Raw genomic sequence first — 18,460 nt, 5'->3', positions numbered from 1 at the left:
AGAGCTTGCATGGACGGCAGATGTTTGGCTCCTGGGTCCAGAATGGAGCAGCGCCCTGTCATCACTCGCTGGTCACTGAGGAGTGCAGGGAACAGAGCGCGCTGTATCGAATGGTCAGCTGGAGTCACCATCACTTCAGGAAAACTACTCAAGATGCATGCATGACGGGTGCTGTCATCACCGCAGAAGACAAATGGCCTTCCATGGTGTCATTACCACAGCTTCTGTCAGACCTTTTAATCGAGTGTTGGCTACACTGACAGGTCAGTTTAGTCAGAGTGAAGACCTCATTTGGTGCATGAAGACAGTTTGTGGGGGGGGGCAGGCATAATGCATTCACATGGGTGGGAAGATCACAAAACCATCGTAAACACTTCTCGCAGGTTTCCTGAAAAAGCTGAATTTCAGTAGACTGTCGTTTTTCTTTAGCATGCCTGATCTCTAGGTGAGAGGAACGGGAAGGCCAGGAGCCACAGTCCCCACCACACGGTCTCGGGTGCCACACTTGTTTCTTATATATGGGAAATTTAACTTTTCCTTTTTCCAAAACTTCAGAATTCTGAAAATAAAAATAATATCCATTTCCATCCATACACCTAGTAGTATATACCAGGCACATACAACTGTCCTGGCTCCTTTATAATACCGTTCCCACACCATTCACTCTCCACCCTTCTTTGTCCCTTTGGCTTCTTGTTGGGTTTGGCCAAGGTGGGGGGATAGTAACAGAGATCAGAGGGTGGGAGGAGAGAAAAATGGGGCCATATGTTTCCCTGCCACCTCGTCCACAGCCCCTAGGTCAGCACTGTTTTCTGTGGGTTTTTTGTAGACTTACAGAAAGCTTCATTCATTGTCATGGCATCCCTTACAACCCTGCCTCCTAAAAATGAACTCACAAGGCAAAGGAGTTGTGGTGATTAAGATGGGTCCAGAGAAATGAAGTAACTGTCCCTTGCCTTTCAACCAGAAAATGGATTCAAAAATAAAACCAAGTCTATGTGATTCTGAACCCCTTGCTGTTTCTACCAAATGACAACATCTCATTATCTCCACGTTGGATATATCTCAGTTTCATAGCAAAATAAGTTTGCCCTGACCTGAATAACATAACAGACCAAATGACACTAAAAGACATATTAGAACAATTATACACCAATAACTGGATAACCTAGAGAAAATGGATAAATTCCTAGAAACATACAACCTGCCAGGATTGACTCACCAGAATACATATACTTCTGAAGTGCACATGGAACATTCTCCAGGATAGATCATATGTTGGACCACCAAAGCAAGCCTTAACAAATTTAAGAAAATTGAAATTATATCTAGTATCTTTTCCAGTCATAATGGTATGAAACTAAAAATCAATAACGGGAGGAAAAATGAAAAATTTACGAACACATGGAAATTAAACAACACATTCCTGAACAGCCAATAAGTCAATAAAGAAATCTAAAGAGAAACCAGAGAGCATCTTGAGACAAATGAAAATGAAAACACAAAACTTATAGCATGCAGCAAAAGCAGTTCTAAGAGGGAAGGTTATAGCAATAATTGCCTACATTAAAAAAAAGAAAGAGCTCAAGTAAACGACATAACTTTACATTTCAAGGAGTTAGAAAAAAGAAGAACAAACTAATCCCAAAGTTAGCAAAAGGAAGAAAATACTAAAGATTAGAGCAGACATAAACAAAACAGAGAATAGAAACATAATAGAAAAAGTCAGTGAAACTAAGAGTTGGTTCTTGGAAAAGATGAACAAAGTTGACAAAACTTTAGCTAGACTAAACAACAACAACAACAAAAGACGACTGAAACAAAATTATAAATAAGAGAGGAGACGTTACAACTGATACCCCTAGGAACAATTATATACCATCAAACTGAATAACCTAGAAGAAATGGATAAATTCCTAGAAATATACAACCTACCAAGATTGACTCATGAAGAGATAGAAAATGTAAACAGACCAATAATAACTAAGAAACTGAAGCAGTAATCAAAAGCTCCCAACAAAGAAATGCCCAGGACCAGGTGGTTTCACTGGTGAATTCTACCAAACATTTAAAGAAGAATGAATACCAACCCATCTCATACTCTTCCAAATATTAATGAACACTCCCAAACTCATTTTATGAGGCTAGCATTACCCTGATACCAAAACCAGATAAGGACACTATAAGAAAAGAAAACTGTAGGCCAATATCCTTAATGAATATAGATGTAAAAATTCTCAACAAAATTCTAGCAAACTGAATTCAACAGCACATTAAAAGAACCATACACCATGATCAAGTGGGATTTATGCCTGCAATAAAAGGATGGTTTAACATAAGCAAACCAACAAATGTTATACACCACATTAATAGAATGAAGAATATATATGCACAATCCAAGGAAACGGACAATGATGGGGAGAGGGACTGGGGAGGGGGAAGGGATGGGGAGGAACGGGTCATTGGGGAGAAAAAGGGACATTTGTAATATTTGAAACAAAAATAAAATTTAAAAAAATAGAATGAAGAATAAAAATCATATGGTCCTCTCAGTAGACTCAGAAAAAGCATTTGACAAAATTCAACCCCCTTTCATAATGAAAGCTCTCAGCAAATTAGGTATAAAAGTAACACCCCTCAGCATAATAAAGGCCATGTATGAAAAATCCACAGCTAACATCATACTCAACTGTGAGAAACTGAAAGCTTTTCTTTTAAAATCAGGAGCAAGGCGGGGGTGACAGCACTTACCACTCCTATTCAACATAGTACTGGAAGTCTTAGCCAGCACGATCCAACAAGAAAAAGAAATGAAAGGGCATTCAAATTGGAGAGAACAAAGTAAAATCATCTCTGTTTGCAGATGACATGATCAGATATATAGAAAACCTTAAAGACTACACCACTGTTAGAACTGATCAATGAATTTAGTAGGGTTGCAGGATACAAAATTAACATACAAAAATCAGTTGCATTTCTATACATTAACAATAAAATATATGAAACAGAAATAAAGAAAACAATCTCATTCACAATAGCAATCAAAAACAATAAAATACTTAGGAACAACAAGGAGGTGAAAGTTCTGTACACTAAAAACTATAAGACATTGATGAAAGAAATTGAAGAAGATACAAATAAATGAAAAGATATCCTGTAATTGTGGAAGAATATTGTTAAAATGCCTACATTACCCAAAGTCACCTATACAATCAATGCAATTCCTTCAAAATCCCAAAGGCATTTTTTCACAGAAATGGAAAAAAAAATCCTAAAATGTTTATGAAACCATAAAAGACCCTGAATAGCCAAAGTAATCTTTTTTTCTTTTTTAAAAATATATCTTTATTGATTTCAGAGAGAGGAAAGGAGAGGGAGAGAAAGAGATAGAAACATCAATGATGAGAGTCATTGATCAGCTGCCTCCTGCACGCCCCTGACTGGGGATCAATCCCACAACCCGGGCATGTGCCCTGACCGGGAATCGAACCCCGATCGCCTGGATCCTAGGTCGACGCTCAACCGCTGAGCCACGCCCGGCTGGGCGCCAAAGCAATTTTAAGAAGAACAAAGCTAAAGGCATCATACTTCATGACTTTAAACTTTGTAATATTATAAAGCTATAGTAATTAAAACTGTATGGTACTGGCATAAAAACAAACAGACCAATGAAACAGAATCAGGAGCCCTGAAATTAACCCATGCATATACAGCCAACTAATATTTGACAAAGGAGACAAGAATACTCAGTGGGGGAAAAGGTAATCTTTTCAATAAGTGGTGCTGGGAAATTTGGATATTTACATGCAAAAGAATAAAATTGGATCCCTATCTTCCACCACATGTAAAAAGTAACTCAAAATATTAAAGGCTTAAATGTAAGACCTGAACCAAAAAACTTCTAGAAGAAAACATAAGGAAAAACTCCTGGACATTGGTCTTGGCAATTATATTTTGGATATGACACCAAAAGCACAAGCAAAAAACCAAAAATAAATAAGTGGGACTCCATCAAACTAAAAAGCTTTTGAACAGCAAAGGAAACAATCAACAAAGTGAAGCAGCAACTATGAAATGGGAGAAAATATTTACAAACTATATATCACGTAAGAGGTTAATACCCAAAATATATAAGGAACTCGTATCACTCAATAGCAAAACCACAAATAATTTGATTAAGAAATTGGCAGAGGAACTGAATATTTTTCCAAAGAAGGCATATTAATGGCCAACAGGTATATGAAAAGATGCTTAACATAACTAATCATCAGGGAAATGTAAATCAAAACCACAATGAGATATCTCATCACACCAGTTAGAATGGCTATTATCAGAAAGATAAGAGGTAACAAGTTTTGGCAAGGATGTGGAGATAAGGGAACCCTTGCGCACTGCTGGTAGGAGTGTAAATTGGTACAGATATTATGGAAAACAGTATGGTGGTTTCTCAGAAACTTAAAAATAGAACAGCCATGTGATCCAGCAATCCCATTTCCATGTATGTATCTGAAGGAAATGAATTTACTATCTCAAAAAGATATCTACACTTCCATGTTCATGATAGCATTATTTACAATAGCCAAGATATGGAAACAACCTACATGCGCATCAGTGGATGAATGGATAAATAAAATATTACACACACACACACACAAACGGCCTTAAAAAAGAAGGAAATCTGCCCTTTGTAACAATGTGGATGAAACTTGAGGGCACTATGCTAAATGAAATAAGTCAGACAAAAACAAGAACTGTATGAATTCACTTATATGTGGAATCTAAAACAAGCCAAACTCATAGAAACAGAGTAATATGGTGGTTGCCAAGGAGTTGAGGGTGGGAAAATGGGAATATGTTGGTCAATAGATACAAACTCTTAATCATAAGATGAGTAAGTTCTGGGGATCTCTTGTACAGCATGGTGACTAGAGTTAACCATACTGTATTAGATACTTGAAATTTGCTAAGAGGAAATCTTAAATGTTCTCAACACACACACAAACACACACACACACACACACACACACACAGATAATTTGAGGTGATATGTTAACTCAGCTATTATGGGCATCACTTTGCAGCATATATATGTACCAAATCATTGCATTGTACACCTCAATGTTAACCAATGTTATATGTCAATTATATCCCAATACATTTGAAAAAAATATATTTGCCTTGCATTTGAGCCTTAACTAAGACGGTTTAAAGTGTCACCAGACCAGAGCAGCGGTGTGGTAACAAGGGCCAAGTCAGGGGGGTGAGGTATGAGCTGTCTTTGCCTATCTGAGAAGCCCTGATGTGTCACCTAACCTCTTACAGCCAAGCCTGGGCTCTCCACAGACAGGCCATGGAGGGGCTCAGCAGGCCTGGCTGGGGGACCCCACTCCTCAATCCCATCGCCTTTAGCCAGAGCAATGAATTCCGGTGCAGTCTGGATCCCCAGTCCTTCTCTTTCACAAACTGAATCCCAGGTCTGTTCGCCCTGCCTGGATGACCCTGTGCTATGGGGAAAGACCCCACAGAGTGAACCTTGGCCAGGCGCGGCCAGTCTGTGCGTCTAGGGTTTCCTTGCCAAAACACTGCTCTGGGCGACTGCGTGGCGGGGGGGGGGGGGGGGGGGGGGGGACGCAACTGTAGCTGAAAAGTGAGGGAGAGTTGTAAGGGGCACTTCTGGGAAGGGATTCCTTGCTCTTAAGAAGTTACACCAGGGAGGGGCTTTCTTTTTTCCTGTCTTGAATATTATTGCCTGTAAGGATCCCTAGAACTGCAGAAGCCCTGGGGAGGGCCATTTTAAGGGGACCAGTCTGCGGATGAGAGAGGGGGAAAACAGAAAGAATTGGGTCCTTGCTGTAGGTATGCCGCCCCTGATTGGAAGACCCTGGCACTGCCCTATCTCACCTAACTCCTTGTGATGTGAGATAATAAATATTCCTTACAGTCCAAACTCCTTTCTGCTGAGTCTTGTTTCTTGTGGCCAAAAGTACAACGGGAACTGATACATACAGGTCGTGGTTCTGGAGTTAACTTCTTATATCCAAGGACATTTTCCAAAGGAAATAATTCTGTCCTGACCCCATGTGGATCCTCTTATTCCATTGTCTTTGTCCAAACCTGTATGTAGTTCCTTTAAATGGTCGCCCTCATTACATGAGGTCAAGCATCATAGAAAAGAACTCCAGAAATTTAAGACTCACTATCTTTGTTCCAAATCTGCAGCCTTCACCCTCCCCGGCCCTCGATTCTCCCAGCTTTGACTCTTTCCACCCACCAGTATTTAACGGCCCCTCCGCCTTCTGCAGGCTTGGCCTTGAGACCTGCCTTGGCCAGGACAGTTTAGGCTCCTGACTGGTTAAGATTTGGTGTCTCCCGGCAATTACACAGCCCCAGCAGGACCCGGGTAGCCATCCCTGCGATCGCCCCTCCCATCTCATACCTCACTTGGCTCATCTCAGGGGTTCTGCTTCTTGTCCTGTTTGCTTTGAGGGTCTGTCCTGCTGCCGTGTCTGCTTACTCGGGCCAGAGATGTTTATCCAGTGGCGGAGACCCCTCGGTGTCCATCTGAGCTGGCCCAGAGTTCCCGGGTGGAGTCCCCAGTGGCCGCCTACTCTGCTTCCACGGAGGGTGGCTTCTCTCCAGTGTGCACCTTATGGAGAAGTCGCCGGCAGCTGTGGCCTGGGCAGAGTCCCGCCCCTGCACAGCCCTGCACGGTGGCCTCCACCCGTCTCCGACACACGGGAATTGAAAGCCTGCTGTGGCTTTTTGGTGGAAGGGGAAGCACTTGCAGATTGGACACGATCCTGCGCTGTGCTCCCGACACTCTCCTCATCCCCGGGTTTAGCAACCAGGGCTTTTGCTGTTCAGTGCTCCAGCCCACAACCTGAGAGCTACATTAGGAGCTGAGAAGTATGCAAAAATGTACCGAAAGGCTCCCTGCCTTTGTTTCGTAGGAGTGCCTGCCTACCTCGCAGGTCCATTTCAGAACTGAAACTCCACGCTGCCAAATAAGATAGTAAAAATGCAACTTGTGGATTGCTAACAGATTCTTGGACTGAAGCGTGAGCCACCCTCGACGTGCTGGATGGGATAACAACGCGGAGAACAATGGTATAACATATGCAGTGCATTCTTTCCTCTTTCAAAATGCATTTTATAAAATCCCTTAATTGAATTGGGCTTGAACTTCCCGTGGCATAAAACCAAATAGAATTACACCAATGCTAAAAATGTAAATGTATCCCAGATACCACTAAAAGATGCATTCACGGGGACATTTAAGCCTGAAGTCTCACATGCACACACTGTGGTAATAAAGCGGAGCCTGAAGATCAGGCATTTGAGGTATAAACATTTATGGGCATATTTTTAATTCCCCGCTTTCTTAGGATTGTAAAACTGGTTTTGACCTTGGAATCCTAGAATGTCAGACCTGGGGCGACCTCTAAGAGATCATTGGTTCATTCTCCAGATGGTAAAAAGGCTGCCTGAAGGGGTAAAAAAAACTGCACTCAAGGGCACTCAGTGAGCAAAAGAGCCGGCCCACGTTCAGTTCAGCACAGCTGTGTTAAGCTTCCACCCTGCCTGTCACTACTCTGGGCATTGTGATCAGAGTAACGTAGAAACAACCACTACTTTGACCATAGCCCCAAGTGTCCAGGTGCCTGAATCAGGCCTGTTTCACTTTTCACCCTCATTCTGAATAGATTCCTTGAGAAATAGGAAACTCTGTGTTTAGCAGCACATGCCTAACAGACTAGGGGCAAAAATAAAGTGCTATCTCCCTGGCTCCCTAATGTGGGGCCTACTCCCCAAGCGGAGTCCTACACTTAGCCAGAGGGTAATAAGCTCTGCCCCTTGCAGCTTTGTTTCTGTGCCTCTCACTCCACTGCAGAACTCATTTCTTATTATTCGATCATAACATAGCCACAGATAGCCACAGCTTGGTGACACTTCAGTTCAGCAGTCCTCTGTTTGGTGGCAGGTTAGGGGATATCGTTCAGAGAATGCACGTACCGAACACTTCTTTTCCTTCTTTCTCTCTTTTTTAAAAGAGTGTAGTCAGCGACCAAACAGGAAAATTGTGCAGCGTGATGCAGCCACCAGCGTGAAGATTCTGGCTGTGATGCCGGGGCCTGGTATCTCTTTCCTGGTGCTGTTGCCAGGCAGACTTGTTACTAACACACATTTGCTCCCTGAGAAGTGAGCTCTCCCCCCTCCCGGCTTCACTCTGCCTGCAGCCAGCTCTCCACTGCAGAGGGAGCCGCGCCAGGCACTCTGATTCACGCTCCTAAAATATCGGGCCAGCGTGGGAATGAGAGCGCTGCAATCGGATGACCGGATGCTGAATCTGCTCCTGCACATGGGCTGCAGCAGGCGCCACAACGCGCCCTCCAGCTCCGAGGGCTGCGCCGAGGGGGAGGTTAGAGGGCAGCTTCCAGGCCCGGGAAAGGTGGGCGAGGAAGCCAGGGCTGACACAGGAGGCCCTAACGCTGTTGACGTGCATCCCACACACCAGATATGAGACTGAGTGGAGCTCAGCTGCAGGGAATGAGGAGAAGCTGGAAAAGGGAGCCCAGGAGAGGTCTCAATGTGAGCAGCTCCTCCAGCGCAAAGACTTGTGAAGGCCCTGAGCTGGGCCAGCAGAGGGAAGGTTGGCTTCGGCTTCACCAGGGACCCGGTCAAGGTGGAAAATCAAATACACAAAATCTGCCAGGTTGGCAGATTACCTAAAGAATACTCTGGAAAAAGCCAACCAACTAAGTCCTTCCTTCCATGAACCAAAAAAGTGCCTCCATGGAGCTACTTAGTCATTCCAAGGCCCAGAAAAGAAGGGCCTTGTCCACTGAATTCAGTTCAGCCCATTCCATCCCAGGGTTTCTTGACTGGGGCTCGGGGACAGCTGGCTTAATACAAATGACAGTACTCCTCTGGGTTGGACATGCCAGGATTCCTAGTTCAAAAGTAGTTTTAGAACCATATGGAGTTGTTATGCCATACATCTGAAACGTACACAGTGTAAGTTTGTCAATTATATCTCAATAAAACTGGAACAATAAAGACTCATCTGACAGTAAGGAGGGTTCACACCTCAGATTCCTAACCCTCAATCACTGCTTTGCCAGGGTCGGGTCCTGCTGCCTCAGTGTGACTTTGCATGAAAATCAGACCAGGTTCGTTGGGGCTTTGGGCCTGGGGTACAGGACAATAATTAGGAGTGGGCAGGACAGAGTGGGATGAGGTTGGGGGTGCCACCTAGGAGCAGCGTTGAATATACATGAAAGGAAATTAAGGAGCAATTAGTGGCCCACCCAAAAGTGTCCAAGAGTTACATCCTGGGGAGCCTAGAAAGACCTATGAACAGACTAACAGGTGGTAAGAGTGGCTCCATCACCATAGCAGGTGAGTGAGCCCAGGTATTCAGGTGAGTGAGACCATCAAAGTGCAATGAGGTAAGATATTGAGAAATATATTTTAGCTTATCTTTTTTTCTACTCTGACCTATCAGCCAAAACAATGGAAAGATAATATTTCCCTTTCCCTTCCAGGAAAGACAGCCAGGGCTTTGTGTTTCCAGACCTGGGTGTCCTCCCCCAGGCAGGGAATTTCCAGCTCTGTGTGAGTCAGGCCCACCTGGCAGAATTCAGGAGCCTTCCAAGAAGGGAAGAGGGTAGAGGTTTTTCTGTTTTGTGGGTAAGAGAGTGTCAGGACCTGACTCCCAGGAGGTGGCTGAGTCCTGGGAACTTGACAAACAAGAAGGGGCAGGTTTGTGGGATACTCCACATAGTTTGTCCCCTGCACTTTGTGCCCCAGCCATGGCCAGAGGAGAGATGGTTGTGGATGCTCACAGATACTAGACACAGTTGTGGCTTCGGGAGCAGGGTCAAGGATCCTCTTTGGGGAGCCTGGAGATGTGGAGAGGAGCTGTGAGGACCATCTTTGTGGTTGCCTGGAATAGAAGTGCCCAAAAGGAGGCAGGGGACCAGCATAAGGCAGAGGCTTCAAAGAGCAGAAGAAATAGCTGCAATGACAAAAGCGATCGACTACGTGAATGAGTTGACTTCGACGATCTTCCAGATTCAAGACATAGAATTCTACATGTGCTCTGCCTCCTTTTCGCAAGCTGATCTCCTCACATCCCACGACTCAGAATGACTGACACAGCACCCACGGGTTTCCAGTTCATAGGCACACTCTGTTCTCCCCTCCACCCAGGCCAAAGCAGTGGCTTTACAGCTGTGTACCATCTGCATGCATCATCCCGCCATAAATCCATGCATGTGGGTATTGGGGGAAGACGTGTGCTGCAGATTGGCTAAGTCCCAGATGCCCACAAAAACATTACGTAGCTTTGGGATTTAATGAAAAAAGCTCTGTTCCTCTCGGTGTTAGGCTACAAAACCAACAGCTGTCCACAATCAGGCACCAACATGCAGGGAGCCATCTCCCTGTTTGCACAGGAGGCTCTGACATGTTCTGTGTTTCTCTAGAACCACACCACTGAGCCAGCCAAGGTCTCAACTCTGACCCTGACGCAAGGTTGGCTTTGACTTTGCTTTCTGAGGTTAGCCCACTTCCCGGGTCAACTCCCCAGTAAAGACAACACTGCCACATCCAGGCCCAAGCTTGCCTCCCTGCTGGGCTTCAGCCAGGCATGCTGAGTCCCATGAAGCCCTGTGACTGGGCAGCCGCCTGAGGGGATGGCACAGGCGGGTCAACTGGTTTCCTCACACCCCTGTGCTCTCCTCCATCTGTCTTTACCCCACTTTCTATGTGTCTACCCCACATTCACCCCTTCTCCATTAGCAAACTCCTACATGTTCATCAAGGTCTGGTTTCAACACCACTTTCCTGGGAAGTCTCCCTAATGGCCCAGGCAGAATTCACTCCTGTATCGCTACGCTCAGCCCGCTATTTCATTTCCCCGTGGACTGCAGTTAATTGCTTAACTTCCTTTCTCACTTATTAGACAGCAAATCTTTGGAGAAGAGTAGCCTTATTATTAATCCCTGATTCTGTGTAATATGGATATAATAAATAGTTTTCCTTATGTCATGTATAAATTTATTTTACAAAAAAATACTGTGTAGATGAAAAGCCCAAACTAGGGAAATATTTGGAATTCAGAAGAAATCACAGCTATTCAAGTCAAAAATTCTTGTAAAATTGCCTATGGAAAGATAAATTTCTTTTAAGAAAATTATGGTAAAATATACATAACAAAATTTACCATTTTAACCATTTTTAACAGTATACTTCAGTGGTATTAAGTACATTTACCTTGTACAACTATCATCATCATTCACCACTCATCTCCAGAATGTTCTCACCTTTCCCAGTCCAAACTCTGTACCCATTAAACATTAACTCTCGATTTCCCCCTTCCCCGGCCCCCAGCAACCACCATTCTACTTTCTGTTGCTATGAATTTGACCACTCTAAGTACCTCATGTGAGTGGAATCATACAATCTTTGTCTTTTTGTGACTGGCTTATTTCACTTAACATAATATCCTTAAGGTTCATCAATGTGCATGTGTCAGAATTTCTTCCCTTTTAAGGCTGAGTAAAATTCCATCATAAGCATATGCCACATCTTGTTTGTGCATTCATCTGTTCGCTGACACTTGGATAGCTCTCACCTCTTGGTTATTGTGAACAGTGCTGCTATGAGCATGGGTGTGTACAAATAGCTCTTTGAGACCCTGCTTTCAATTTTTTTTTTTTTTTTTTTTTGGTTATAAGCCCAGAGGCTAATTGCTGGATCATATGATTATACTATGTTTAATTTTTTGAGGTAACATCATACTGTTTCCCCAGTGGCAGCATCATTTTACATTCCCGCCCCCACAAACAAGGGTTTTAATTTCTCTCTATCCTTGCCAACACTTGTTACTTTCTCCTGTTTTTGTTTTTGTAATAGCCATCCTAATGGGTGTGAAGTGGTACTCATTGCCGCTTGATTTACTTTTCCCTAATGTTCAGTAAAATTGAGCAAACAAATAAATTTCTTTTCTATGGTTTTTTTCCAGGTTATTAAAGAAATACATCATGTACTATAAAAAACTAAACACGGAAACAAAAATTAAAGTACAGAAATATACAAGAGAAAAAAAATCCCACTTGTAATTTGGTTACCTAAACACTGACATTTTGGGAATAGCCTTCCAGTCTTTTTTTCTACGTAAATGAATTTTTATGGCAAAAAATGTATTTTCTTGTTTTAGTGACTCCACCCAGCTCTACCTAAAGAAGAGACCTTTCTTATTAAGTGAATTATTTCCTAAGTTTCCTGAGAAGTACGTTGGAAGAAAAAAAAATATTTTGCTGGTGTTTGATTTCCTACCAGGTGTGTGTTTAGCTGAGTGGGCATATTACCAAGGGCAAGAGCCAAGTTGCTCAGGCAAGGAGGAGACTTTTAGGATTGGTGATGGGGGGGGGAGGAAGCATATAGCCAAAGAAGAGTAACAGGTGAGAGACATGGGAGGAGATTTTTGGAGGAAAGAGCAGAGGTTCATGGAGGAATTTTATTCCATTTCTGTCTCTGTACCAGGTCTCCAGTAAAACCTGCTTTGTTCACCAGTGGATGTTTTTAAATGGGTCATCATGAATGTACCAGAAGCAGAACTTGACGGAAAAGAGCAAATGTGAAGGTTTGCCATAGGGCTGAGCCTGCAAGAGACGTAGCTCATGCACCCCTAGAGATAGGCTTTAGGGAACTTGGGCTGATACTATGCACATGGCTCTGTTCACGTTTTCTCATGTCATTTAATAATCTCCTAAAGTGCCCATTTAGTTACCAAAACCCCACTTATTCTTCCTGGGCTCCTTTGTAGTTAGATGTGGCCATGTGACTGAGTTTTAGCCAAGGGAAGGTAGAAATGGTTGGTACTGTTTCTGAGCCAAGGCTTTTAAGAAGCAGGGGCGCCTCTTCCATCTTCTTTCCCCTTCTGTCAGCTTGATGAGGAGGGTGACAAGCCCTGGGGGGAGGGGGCCCAAAGGGGGAAGGAGCCTGGCTTCCTGGAAAACCAACTGAACCATGTGGAAGAGCCAAGTGCTGACCAGGAGCACTTGCTTCAGACTGCTGTGCGAGCGAAAAGCACGTTTCTCTGCGTAACAGCCTCGTCTGTCCTAGCTAACACCCCATCGATGGATGCGGTTTAATGACCCCGTGTGCTATTGTTAGGCAGAATGGATGAAACCGCATCTTGGGGCGGCATAGTATTGCGTTGAAATACACCCAGTAGTTGGGTGTATTTGGGCTGCAAGTAACAAAAAAACTAACTGAAACTCATAATCAAGAAGGGATTGATTGACTAACTGGGAGCCCAGAGGGGCAATGGGCTGCATGGATTGCTAAAATGACGTGAAGACTCCATTTCTTTCCACCTGGCTTCTCTTTCATACCCGATGTCAGCTGCCTCCTAGGGCTAGCTTCCTGATGATTGCAGGAAGACAGACTGCAATCAGCCTACACGCCGCCCTATCCCCATGAAACAGGGGAGGTTCTCTCCCACAGTCAGTCAACAGCAACACAAACCTTTGTGCTGATTGGCTCATCCTTGAACTAAATCCTGTGGCCATGACAAGTGGATTGCGGGTGGCCCAGACCAATCCGGCCATCTGTGGGAGCTAAAGGAGGCTCGGTCCCACCCACACTACAAGCCTTCCACCAGTGACGCTTATTTCTGCATAGGGATGGAGAGGCTGGGTTGCCCACTTAGAGAGAACAAAGTCATCTGCTTCTAACTTTCTGGGAAACAGAGTAAGTTCTTTTAGAGATGCTAAATAAAAGTCAAGCAATGTCCTCCTTATATGCATTAAAATATGGCTTTGGGAAAATTATCTTCTGCAAAAAAGACAAGAAGATTGAAATTGTGAAAGAGGTAGAGGATTTAAAGACAAGGACATTGAATGACCTTGGGAAAATTAAATGGCTTGCAAACAAAGTCTGTATAATTTCAGAAAGAATATTTTATATGAGGTAGTTTCATGGTGAGATAGTACAAGGTGGAGTAAAAGAGGGCAGTGGTGTATCCAGATGTCATGTGTAGGACATTTAAGTTTAAGTTTGATTCCCAGGCTGCCCCCTTTCTGCTGTTGGAACACCTTGCTCGCTTATCATGTGCATTAAGCATTACTGTCAAGGACACTGTCTCAAGGCTAAGGTCAGGCTAGATATGCTGATCTCAGCTCTTCCTCCAAACAGTACAAATTCATTTTCCTGGACATCATACCATGGACTAAAAATAAAAGAGGTAGTTAGCTTCCTTCCTACACTGCATTACTTTACCTCTGAAACAGGAATTAGATACGTTTTCCTTATCGGTTCAGAGAGGAATTGGGCCGATTATTTTAACACACACAAAAATAATTCATTTCAGCGCAGATGCTCTTTGATTGACTTAAAACCCCTGCGTGCAAAATCTACACAAACAAAAGAAATGTGATGAGATCTGCTATAATAAGATTAAGCTCAAATGGCAAGGCAGGTGTGGAATTTAAAATTAATTAGTAATGCCAACTACAAAATGGTCTAATTTGCCTTCTCCACTGCTCTGCAGAAAAAAACAGAAGCAAGAGAACCTGCTCGGCTTGTTTTTCTGCCCTACCCTCTTTCCAATGCAATGTGCAAAATCCAGTTCAATTTCCACTTCCTCCATGGGCTCTTTCTGGACTACTTCAGCTCAAACCTCTAGGCTTTCTGACACTCAGTGAAATAGTATGAAAGAATCGGGGTTAAAAGCTCAGACTGTGATATCAGAGCTGTAGTCAGCACAGATCCTCAGTCTGATAGCTGCAAGGCCTGGGGCTCCTCCACTCTGAGCCTGCTTCCTTCTCTGAAAAAATGGGACCAAGAGGGTGACAGTGAGAATGAAATGAGGTGAAACATGCAGTGAGATGTCTGACTAGAAGCAGGCATTCCTGAATGTCAGCTATTATTATGTCATATATAGTCTCCTCTCCCCAACTTGGAGTAGTACCCCACTGGACACATAGTATGTGCTCAACCCATCCCTGCTGCACGGAACTGAAGGGAACTGAAAATGTTTTTCTTTTTCTTTTTTTAAATGTTTTTATTGATTTCAGAGAGAACAAGGGAGAGGGAGAGAGAGATAGAAACATCAATGATGAGAGAGAGTCACTGATCGGCTGCTTCCTACACATCCCTTACTGGGGATGGAGCCCAAAACCCAGGCGTGTGCCCTGACTGGGAATTGAACTGTGACCTCCTGGTTTATAGGTCAACACTCAGCCACACTGGCTGGGCTAAAAATGTTTTTCAAAGTGGAGGGTGGTTGTGGACCAGGTTGGGACAGGAAGGCCAGTGACTGCAGGGCAAGGGTCACACTGTGCTTGAGTGGCCTGCGTACTCCATAAACATAGCATGAAACAACCACAAAGCTCCAACCAAGTCAGGTGACTGAAAGAAACTCCAGGGCTGCTACTATCAGAGAAAGAGCAGGGACTGTGCATGTCAACACATTGTTCAAAAGAGCACTGCTCGTCAGAACTTTGATGGCTGGTCAAACAGATATGTGGGTCTTGCTGAAACTCAGAAATGAGCCAAGCTCACTTGTGAACATTTCATTTGTTAGATTGTAACGGGGTTGGGTGGAAGAGGCAGTGCTTAACATTCTTAAGAGAACAACAGGTTTTTGATTACCTAAAAATAGAGGCAACAAATGAGCCACTTAGAACAGATCTGTATGCATTTGTTCACTGAAACAAATCTGCAAGGCCCTGAATTGAACAACACAAGCTAACCAGCACGTGGACTTGGCAGGGTGGAAGTTTACTTCTTTCTAAAATACAAATGTCCATTGCTTGTTCATGGCCAGGGGTAGGAGACTGGACCACAGAATAATGCAAGTCAGCACCAGAGCTTTGGCTCTGTTCCCTGCTGGGCACTGTCTTGGGAAAGTTACGTAAGCTCTCCAAGGATCAGTTTCCTCATCTATGAAATGGGAGCAATAATTCTCCCTACCTCACATGGTTGCCGTGAGGATTAAACAAGCCCATGCAGGCAAAGAACTCAGCTTAGTATCTGACATATAATAAATATTCAATAAATGTAAGCAATTATGGTAGTAATTATTCCACAATTCAAATTTCTTACTATTTTTTCTTTGGTTGTCAAATGCTGACAAATTTATATCTTTGCATGAAACTTGGAGACAGCACTATGCGGTTTTATAGAATTTGCATTTTTTAACCAATAAATCTTATGACTATCAGATATGATAAGGATAAGGGCTGACACTGGAAATCGGCGACGGAGCTGGGAGAGTGAGACCCAAAGGCGAGGCAGATGGATATAATTTACAATTACTTGTTTGAGAAATCAGCTCCTCTTCCAAATTGGCCTGTTTTCCTAACCTCAGCAACACATGCTTTAATTTCTTCTATGACTTGAGGAGTCTTTGATAAATCAAATACCTACCAAATCATCTTTGCACTTGAACCGAATTGGGGAAACCCTGAGCTGTGTTACTCGCCTAGTACAGCAGACTGAGCTCGCAGCAATCCTCCTTCAAGGGCTTTCAGAATAGCTCTCCTTTGTGTGTATCTGGAGTGACGTCAGGGCCTCGCTGTCACTGGGAGGCCACCAGGAGCCGGGATAGGGCTGGGCCCGAGCAGTGATGGACGGCGCCTGTCACCTGGACCCCTCGCCAACAATAACCCCTCTGTGAGGCCACGGCCGGGCTCTCTGCTGGCGGAGGGGGCACGGACCCGCGCCCTGCAGAGGCCTGGCGTTCCCTCAGCCTCGTCACCAGGAGGCTAAAGGGGCCAAATAAAAGCCACAGCCTCCGACAGGCACTGCGAGCCTGGGAATTCACTGAGCGGACAGACGTGGCTGCTGCCCTCCTGGAGCTTACAGTCCACTGGGAAAGACAGCGAAGGACCGACTGGGCGAATGTGAACGAATTACCATTGCAACGACCCCACGAAGCACAGCGCGGCGCTGCATTTTACACAGGGCAAGAGGAGAGCGAGGCATTTCATTAAGAACACAGTTTTTATATCAAAACAAGCACAGATACATGATGTAAACACCAGCTTTGCTTCGGTTTTGAAGACAAAGCTGGGGACGGCAGAGAACACCACATTTGCCTCTGCGGAGCCGGGAATAAGGCTTCCAGCTGCTGAGGGTGGCCAAGTAGGAAGAGTTTGAGAAGCCCTGGCCAGGGCAAGGTCTTGGGCTCCAGAGGTGAAGCCCTTAAGGAAATGAGGAGGACACCTCCTGGCCAGCTGGAGGGCAGCTCGAGGCCTGAAGATCCCCGGCCCCAGGTTGTCAGCCACCACCGATTTCAGTGTCTCCTCAGCCCAGGCTGCCCTTCTTGTTCTAGGTTGTCACACACACACACACACACACACACACACACACAAACTATGTGAGACGATGGACATGTTAACCAACCTTACTATAATGATCATTTTGTAATATATACATATATCAAATCATCGCATTGTGTATCTTAAACTTACACAATGTTATATGTCAAGTATATCTCAATAGAGCTGGGGGAAAACCCAAAAAACAAAATTAAAAACAAAATGGTCAGACTGGAAGCAAATAGAACTCCATCGCACCAGCAGCCTCCCCAGGCAATCTTTCCTCAGTGGACCTCCTCTTATCTTTATCACTCAGACTTCATAGAGCACACACATCTCTCCAATACAACTTGTTTGGGGCCAAGGTTTATATAGAAAAATTTATTTGTACATCCCCCAAACTCAGTGTAACATTTTTTAAAAAGTAGTGTGTGTGTGAAGGGGGATGAGTTCACTACTTTCCAAATATAATGGGAATGTCAGAATTACATGCAGAGGTTTTGAAAAGCATAAAATATCAACAAAGTGATGTGACTTGGATGCTGACTATGCTCAAAGAGGCTGTGTGGCTGCACACATGCAAAGAAATGCCTGTTAAATTCATCTTCACTGTTTGGTCATCAGGAAGCAATGTTTCACGCATCTGACATACCAAGGAATTTGCTACATTTATAGACTTTTTTATGTGTGTTTTTGGAAATTGGCTGGTAGTGATGAATTGACAGGAAAGAGGCTGCTGGTTCACATTTGCATTTGGTGTCTGGTTTTTTGGAAGGTTCCTATGGTAAAAGAGAGATGCTTGTATTCACAACCAGTCAGACAGACAAAAGATTAATATTGAAAAATATATATAAAATAGCTCATTAAAATGTGGGGGGGAAAAAACCTCACAAAAAACCAACCACTAGAGAATGGGGGAAGAATGGAAATAGACAATTCACAAAAGCCTAATTGTGAAATTGGCCAATAAGTACAAACAATACCCAAACTCACTAACAAATAAGAAAATGCACTAAATACATTAAAACAATAAACTACTATTTTAAAAACTCATCAGATAGACAAAAAAGAAAAAGGTTGATAATATTAAGAGTTGTTGAGGATTTGGGAACTCAGGCACTGTTTAC

General features: G+C 43.7%; 1 protein-coding gene across 4 annotated transcripts in view; it reads right to left on the bottom strand.

The window, feature by feature from the left end:
• Window positions 1–18,460, bottom strand: part of SIPA1L1 (signal induced proliferation associated 1 like 1) — a 392,555-nt gene that overhangs the window by 361,810 nt on the left and 12,285 nt on the right. The window contains exon 1 of one of the 4 annotated variants that reach the window (XM_081116820.1): window positions 6,437–6,833. The exons of the other annotated variants lie outside the window; for them this stretch is intronic. The gene's annotated coding sequence lies outside the window, so the exon portion shown is untranslated. Of the gene's footprint in view, window positions 1–6,436; window positions 6,834–18,460 lie in introns of those variants that run through there. 4 annotated transcript variants of the gene reach the window in all.

The sequence above is a fragment of the Miniopterus schreibersii genome (genome assembly GCF_964146895.1).
Source record: "Miniopterus schreibersii genome assembly, chromosome: 1".
NCBI lineage: Eukaryota > Metazoa > Chordata > Mammalia > Chiroptera > Miniopteridae > Miniopterus > Miniopterus schreibersii.
This window is presented reverse-complemented; position numbering and strand designations above follow the sequence as displayed.